This window comes from Pseudopodoces humilis, chromosome 7, assembly GCF_049639895.1.
Source record: "Pseudopodoces humilis isolate 2021_Gansu_Grassland_sample_001 chromosome 7, ASM4963989v1, whole genome shotgun sequence".
Lineage (NCBI taxonomy): Eukaryota > Metazoa > Chordata > Aves > Passeriformes > Paridae > Pseudopodoces > Pseudopodoces humilis.
The window spans coordinates 7301192-7309850 of NC_142206.1; positions in this window are offsets into that span (position 1 = coordinate 7301192).

The following is an 8659-nucleotide window of genomic DNA, read 5'->3' on the forward strand; positions in this document are numbered from 1 at the left end:
GAAAAAAGTTACAAAAATCTTTGGGACATGAGTCAGAGAGGCAGGTAACTTTATCTCTGAGTTATTCCACTGATTTAGGATTATATATGTGCCCATCATTAGCACTTGTTTATGGACCTTGCTCCAACAGGCCTTAAACATCACCCCTTCTGTCATGTGGATAGTGTCACCTAAAGGACATCCATGTGCTGCAATTCCCATCAAGGACACCACTGCTGACCATAAGAATATTCGAGGAAACTGGCTTTCTCAAAGCCATAAAACAAAAAGCTTTGGAGAAAAATATATTAAAAATTTGGTTTTCCTTGGAATAGGAAAGTAAGACCTAATTCAGAATAAAACAGGCAATAATTTTCCTTGTCTATACAAAAAATATTTAGCTATTTAGTGAGCAATGACCACTCAGAAACTGGGAGAAATATAAGTCATTTCTCCTCAGACAAACTTATTAGTTTCTATCTGAGTAAAAAGTAAAACTATTTTCAGAAAGTAGCTACAGCTTTTTATAAATTTTGATCTATTTTTACATCTACCTATTCCAGTAAAGTCATCTGTAGTAAACATTTCAAAATGCGTCATTTTCTTTGAGGCTTGAAATCGACCTACAAACAGAAGTCCTATTTTTTTTTTTTTTTCTGTAATGTTTAAGATGGGCTTGTCAATTTTTATTAATCATTATGATTACATTAGCAATTCACATGTGTTTATACCCAGGAATAATTACAGAGAAATAATATCCCAAGAGAAAAGAGTAAAATAAACTGTGTAGGACTAGGATTTTTAGACAAGACTGTTTAAGTTTGTGATGTTGTATGTTTTCCCTGACATTTACATAACTGCCTTGAGCAATGAACATGTGGGCTAATTTATGGGGTGTTTTGTAGAGAAGGCACCAGCATCATCTCTTCAGTGAGCAGCTCAGGTTTTGCACACCTGGGCATTCAGTCAATCCTCTACCAAACCAAGCAATCTAATCTTGATTGATTTGATACATAGGATACAAATATGTATTTATCTATTTTTACACATGTATTGATTTAACTGTTTAAATGTGATACTAGGATAAAAAAGAAGCAGGAAGGAAACCTAAACTAGTGCCTTTTAGACCTTCCCCATAGACCTTAAATTGAGAAAGTGGTCCCAAAAGGAAATTTCTCCACAAATCAGCTCCAAATTACTACTTGAAAGAAGACCTTTACTCTGTTGGAAAGGTGTGTGTACCTTTCCTGGTCTCTTTCAAGATGAAGGCAGTTAGCAGGGGTACAGACACTGGCAGTGATACACCACACATCTGCATCAGAGCAGATGGCATTCCCTCTGGAGCAGAGTGACCACGTTCCTGTTGCACCATGGAACTGGTGCCTTCAATCCCTTACACCACAAACCCCTCTCCACCCAGTGTGGTCATGACTGACCCATCTTCCTGGCAGTATGGGACCTGGTGGGAGCATTCCCCAGAGGCTGGTGAGCTCCACACGTACCCTTGGTTGCTGTTTGTACCTCTTGCAGGGTCTTCATATCATCTTCTGAGAGCTGCCTCTGGGCCAGAGAGATCCCAGGGAGGTTGTGTTGTTCCTTGGTGGACAATGCAGGGGCAGGGCAGCTGCACCACAACATGCCCCCAGTGAGAGTGCAGAGCCCTGCAGCTCCAGGCTTGCTGCAGAGGACCCTTGGGTGGCAAGTTCAGAGCTGAGAGCTGAGGTTACACCTGCAGCTGGTGTAACCTGGTCTCGGTGTGTGTCCCTAATGGCAGCACGTGCCACCTGCACGAGGGAGGTTTGGACATTCCCAGCCTGCCAGACTCACATCAGCACAGCCCACAGAGCTGCCCCTCTCTCCTGCCATGCTGCAGGAGGGCTCCCCCAGCCTGCTGGGGCTCAGTGGCCAAGTTCACTGCACCATCCCACAGTGTGGGGGGCTTTGGAAGGGGATGAACCGGCAGTGCTGTGAAAGGCAATTCCACAAACCACAGCTGGACTTCCAGAAAATGAGCTCCCTTAACTAATGCACACAGCCTCACCGTGTACCACAGCAGTATGGGCAGAACCTCTGCCCCCACAGGACTCAGAAACTGGGCTTTTTCCTTCGCCACCAAAACTGCTAAACATTGCTGGTTTCTCTTCCCCTCGTACAGGATATAAGAAACTCTTTTTCCCCTAATGCTATGGGCCTGTTTGCTTTCTTATGTTTATGATGTTTCTGCAGAGCTACAAGAGGCAGCATAATAAAAAGATGGCTTTTTTTGTAGGAAACACAGCACAATCCAAACCTGCCTCTGAATCTCAACCTTGGGAACAGCCAGATTTTCATACACCTTTCCATCATTCATGATCCTGCTACCCCAAAAGGGAGAAGCAGCTTTTTCCATGTGTCCCAAGAGTACTCTGCTGCTCACCTTGCAAAAACCTGAAGATTTGTGGGCACCTCTTAGTTGGCTTCCATTGCATTTTTGGAGTTGGCAGGATAGTGCAGCCAAGAAAGCCACATTTCCACTTCTCACCAAGGCTCCCACACCGGTACTGCTCTAGATCCACTTTGGTGATAGTTAAGGTTGATTAGAGAAAGAAAGGGTGAGAAATTAGGTAGGTTGGACTAAATCATCTGAGTCTGACAACATTTGCTGTAAGGTACATGGTTAGCAGTCTCAGAGGCATTGGTGGTCATCCTTAGAACTTTCTATAAAGTGAGTGAGAAGCTGAGGAGAACGTTAAAAAGGCAGAAAAAGAAGAGTAGAAAACTGTCTATCAGCCACTCTAATCTCACCTTCTGGAAGAAAAAGTATTAAAACAAATAATTAAACTATTTGTAAATGCCTTTAAGAAAACAAGGAGACAACTGACAACAAATATGTTCCTTCTCCAAGAACAAATGGTGCAAATCAAAATATCGTTCTCCTATGATCCATTAACAGGCATTTGAGTAGGAGGAAGCAGTATGCATCCTGTCCTGGTTTAGGGACACATCCTATGCCTCGATGCTGTCTTTCATGATTCAGTTTGTTCAGCCTGGAGAAGAGAGGGCTCCAGGATTATACTAATTGTACCTTCTAATACTGAAAGGGAGCTGACAAGAAAGTTGGAGAGGGACTTTTTATGTAGTGACAGAACAAGGGGGAATGGCTTAAAACTGAGAGAGAGCAGGTTTGGATTAGCTATTTGGAAGAAATTCTTTCCTGTGAGGGTGGTGAGGCACTGGAACAGGGTAGGTGTTGGATGCCCCATCCCTGGAAGTGTTCAAAGGCAGGTTGGATGGGGCTCTGAGCAGCCTGGTCTTGTGGAAGCTGTTCCTGCCCATGGCAGGGGGATTGGAAGGAGATGATCTTTAAGGTCTCTTCCAACACAAGCTATTCTATGGTTTTATGATTCTCTGTGCTTATAATTAGGTTATTACATAACCCCTGTGTTATGTTAGATGGCAGCAGTAAAGCTGCAGCAGGGCGGGTGGCACAGCTGGACCCAGTGATTTTTGGTGGTTCATTGACAAAATTGAGGGCAGCAGCACACAACAATCCAGAAGATGTCACACAATCTAGTGTTATTAAATATTTTAGTAATAACCTAGATTATGAAACAAGAAAGCACATGTCCTACATTTTCAGAAGCTGCATGCTAGGGAAGAAAACAAGACTTGTGAATAACCACAAGAATTAAAGAAAAGTTCTAAAAAAGGAGAATGCAATTCAGAAACAATGCACATATTGTTCTGCCTGTAGACAAGAATTTGTTAGTTATTTGATTGCAGTTAAGGATATTAGAAAAAAAAATATGCAAAAAATACTTTCCCTTCCCTTGGTGCTTTTCTTGGTATTTCCTTGGTACCTCTTGGTATCTCACACCACCTGAGACTGAACTCCCTCCTTCTACATATATACTTTCAGAAATATCCTTCCTTGTATTTTATTTCTCTGGCTAACTTACAGTGTAATTTCCCCGATAAAGGCTTGTATTGCCATTTTAGTACAACTCTTTAGTATGATGACCTACATTTCATTTTCTGCATATTTCTTCCTTATGCTGAGATCAAAGGAGAGCTAATGATTGAGGCACTGGTCTGACTGAAATTTCCATCCTCCTTTTGCACTGAGGTGGTGTGTGTGTTTGTGCTTCATGGCATTTATTTAGCAAACTGCCTACCCTGCTATTTCTTATAAACTCACTTTTTGTAAGGCCACTCACATCCAGCCTCTGTTCTGTTTCCCTTTACCCCTCGTGACCCATTCCCACTGATTAACATTGGGATGCAATTTTTCTAGAATTCATTGTCCCAGTATTTCTGTACCTCAGCTGGATGCAGAGATCTGTCTGGTTAATTCTGAGAACTCTAAATCCACAGAGGAGCAAAATGCACTAGGAATCACTTACTGAAATTCATGACCTTGAAATAGCATAACTCCACAGCACAGATGGAGTTTACCAGATGTCTGAGGCTAGGAAATTATGAGATTTAAGAGAGTCAGTACTTTGGAGCAGTTTAAAAAAGCTGAGATTACTGGATAGGATAGAGATACTGCAAGTATATTTAAACAAGTATATCTACATGTGGATCCATGACTTTGCTGCCCAAACTAGTTTGCCAGCCCTGCCTCTCTGGTGTGCACTTATTTGTGCGATGCATGCACATCCTGAGCACAGTGAAAGGTTCTCTCTTCATTGATATGAAATGTGGGACTCTTCCTTGAACCATCAGCACTGGTCTGACAGTGATAATCCCTCTGCTGTTGGTTGTCCAATGTTTGACTCTTCAAGCTGTCATGTTCAGACACCTGGTGGTGTCTGAAATGACCAAAAATCCATGCATCACCCTCTAGGCACCACAAGAAGAGCTCTTCTTCAAAACAATTACATCATCTTTTAAATTTCCAGTACTAAAAAATAGGCAGGAAGGAAGGACTCCTCACCTAGAGATGTCTTGAAACAGTGCTGTCATTAGCAATGTGGTTTGTACAGCAAGGTCCTGCCTGGAGAGAGATTCAGATACATCAGCATTACTCTTTCTAGGACTAAAAGCTGCCTGGGGACATGAATTTCTTGAAAATAAATATTTCACTCCCGTTTTCACTCTCTTTTTCATCCATCCTATCAGCAAAGTGCCACATTTCTTCATACCTCCAAGATGCCCCAACAGTTGAGGTTTCCCTTATTATTTGGGTCAACTCAGCTACTGATGACAGCTGCCTATGGAACATAACAGAGCATCTCTGCTGCTAGGGAATAAAGGACAGGTTAGTCTGGTTTTCAAATGTCACAGCTAGCTGAAATCACAGCTATTGCTTAGGGAAACTCTGTTTTCTCAGCCTACAACAATTTCCCTCAGCACTGTCATTTCATCACGTAAGGGTTACTTGTGGGTGAACAGGAGAAGGTTCAGCAGTTCATTCTCTTTGGGTATGAGAATTGAAATACCAATAAAAAAAATCTTGTAAAATGTATCTTTTTTCTCCTGTCTACCATTCTTGCTGTATTTTCTTCCTATTCCTTGTTGGCACACTCTCTCTCCACTGATTTCCTCTGCCAGTCTTTTTCTAAGATTCCTCCACTGAGTCCTGCAGTGTAGCAGGCTCATCAAACCCCCCGTACATCTCAACATGTGATGAGCAATGAAGTCAACACCCTTTCCATGCTCTTCCTGTCATCCACAGGCCAGGGAGCCCTTTCTTGGGATACAAGGTGTTGAGAGGCACTGCTGAGTGCCAGCCCAAGGACCTGGAAGGCTGTTTTTACAAAACTCAGCAGGCATGCACTGCATGAGTGAGATTGCTCTCTTCTGGCTTGCCCCACTTTAGGTAGGGGGACATCGGAATGGAAGAATAATTGCTAGAGGAGAGGAAATAGCCTCTTGCAGAGTTTGAGCAATTCCACTCCTTCTCCTCCTGCCCCAATCTGCATACCTCAAGGAAACCCTACACACATAGCAAAACACCCTATACTCACAAAATCTTTTGTCCACCTTCAGAGGCACTTGAGCTTTTGGTTCAAAGGTGACACTAGGAGATTTTGCCAAAGCCCTCGTGTTTTGACCTGTGAGGCTGTTGCCAAGCAGAAAAAAAGCACTTGTTCAAATATGTGAAATTAGGTTGTACTGAGATGTCAGCTGAGGAATTAACATTTAACTTTCATATTTGTCCAAATTGTTATTTACTATCAGTTCAATGAAGCAGTACTAGTGGATCACACCAGTGGATTCTGCACCAACATGTTGCAAGATCCAGTTTCTGTCACAAGGAAATTACCATCTAGACAGACAGAAGAAATATTATTATCCCATCACAGACAGGGCTTTCAAGCACAAACATGCCAAGGAATATGCCTGAGGACACCCAGAAAGAATCCATCAGTCAAGTGAGCCCTACTGGGGCATGAACAACACAAGCCCTTTACTTATTGCTGCTCCAGACACTGTATCTTCCCCTAAATCAGCCTATTAATTCATCACCAGGAACACCACAGGTGAAGAAGCTGTTGAAATCTATTTTCTTTTTTGTTATCTTTATTTATGTGCATGAGAACAAGAGGCTGAAGTCAATTAGAATCAATGAGATCAATGTATCTGCTGTAAGAATGAATTTCCTTTAAATATATATTTTAAAACAAATATTCTGCTTTTTTATACTCATGTCCCTGAAAATAAGAATCTATCTGAAACACAGAAAATACATCTAACAATGGAAAAATGGGGAAATTCAGGTAAAAGTAAACAAGCCAGCTTGATAACAAGTGCATGGTAAACAGACATTTCACTGAGAAGGAGACTTTTCAGATATTTCTATGACATGTTGTTGCCACTTGAAATGTGGTGCCTTCTGGTGCTGTCTCAGAATATCTGGCAGAACATGTTGTATGTAATCAGACGCTATTTTTTCAATGTACAATTTTTTAAAATTCTGTCTTCTCTGATAAGCATCGTGCAAGACAAATGTTCTACTTGCCAAATAATTTCTTTCAGAAAAATTGAAAACACATATCTCTAGGATTTTCTGTTCCTAGCAACTCCAACTCCCATCTTTAAAAGTCTTAATGAAATAAAGCAAAATCTTTAAGATGCTTTGGCTCATTGTCAAATCTCCTATTAAAGGAAAGTATATTTAAAAGATATTCAAAAATAGTTGTAGTCACACAAAAACATAGTGGAAAAAAACTATAATAATGACTATATTTACCATTAAATATAAATGTGTCTTTCTATTACATAGAATAAACAGTCACATTGAGGAGCTTACACTTGTGAGTGCACTGAAATGTGGGCATTTCAGTTTGGCACTCACCAAACTCACCCATGTACTCAAAACACCACTTGACTTTACCACTTTGTAGTAAATGAATGCTAATGAGTAATATTCCAGCTAACTCTTACCCAACTAAACCATTTCTTGGTTTCCCAGATAGAACATTTGTGTGGACATTCTCCAAAATCACAGTCAAGGCTACTGCCTGGTTTTAACAAGTGCCATCACAAAAAGCACAAAGGACAAAAAGGAAAGTGGTGAAAACAAAAATCAGCAGAGGCAATGTTAAGTAACACGTTCAGTGGTGACAAGAGAGCTGGCAAGATATCCAACCCCAAGGTCAGCACATCTTCCCTGGCTACAGCAGAGCTTGTGCAGGAAACCAGCAACTTTTTCTCACATTATCACATTGGCAGGAGCCGTGTGGCAAAGTGCAGAAAGTGGCCTGCAGCTTTCCTGGGTCTGGCATCAGGTCTAGTGTGTTAGATTTGCACTTCTTCAGAAGAGCTCAGAAGATGCAAGGAAATATTTGCCTGCTTGGCTCCCGGCAAATGAAAACATGGAGGTTCTTGCCTGAGCACCGCCTGCTAACAAGGAATGCAGTGAAACAGGAGTGGGTCAGGAGAACAAGACTTCTTGCACACCTTTTTCTTCTGACCATGTTCCTGTTAACATTCCTTGTCCTATTCTAGGTGACCCTGTGGACCTGCTGTCCTGGCCTCCTCCCAGTGCTGAGCAGGCAGAGGCAGAATGAGAGGCCAAGGCTGCTCCCCAGGACGCTCGGAGTGAACTGGCTCTTTCTGAACAGCCTTTGCTTGGGGGAAGAGGAAAAAGGCATTGAGTTTCTCAAACTCTTGAGAGGTGGTCCTTGTCAGCCACCCTCTAAATCCTGCAGCCGTCATTCAAACCTCAGTTTGGATGTCCAAACCTCAGGACTTCAGGAGTCAGAGGGCTCACTGAAGCCCCCAGGACACTGCTCCCCACAGATTTCCCTTTATGATAATCCCATTCTCCCATTCAGACCCCACCCCAGGGCAGCTCCAACTACGTGACCCACAAGGACCGCCAGTCAGAGTCAGCCCACTGATGGACCGACCAACACACATTTGCAGATATCCTGGCAGGCCCCCGGAGGCCTTGTGGTATCTGTGTTTCCCCCTTCTCCATCATCAGGTTCAAAGGGGATGCCCAAACCTCCTTCCCAAGCAGGATCATCATGGCATGGAGGGGAAGAGGCTGAGCCCTCTGTGCTGTTGGTGGTGAAGCCATACTGGCACAACAGTGGGGAGCAGGGCTAGTTTAACCACATGCTACGAAATACTGTGAATAAATGGAATGTGCTTTTTTTGTTGACTACAATATGGCAGGTCCTGATTGACAGACTAGACACAAATGTGCAAACTGCACAGGCTGCACAAGCAGTGCAGCCCTGATGGC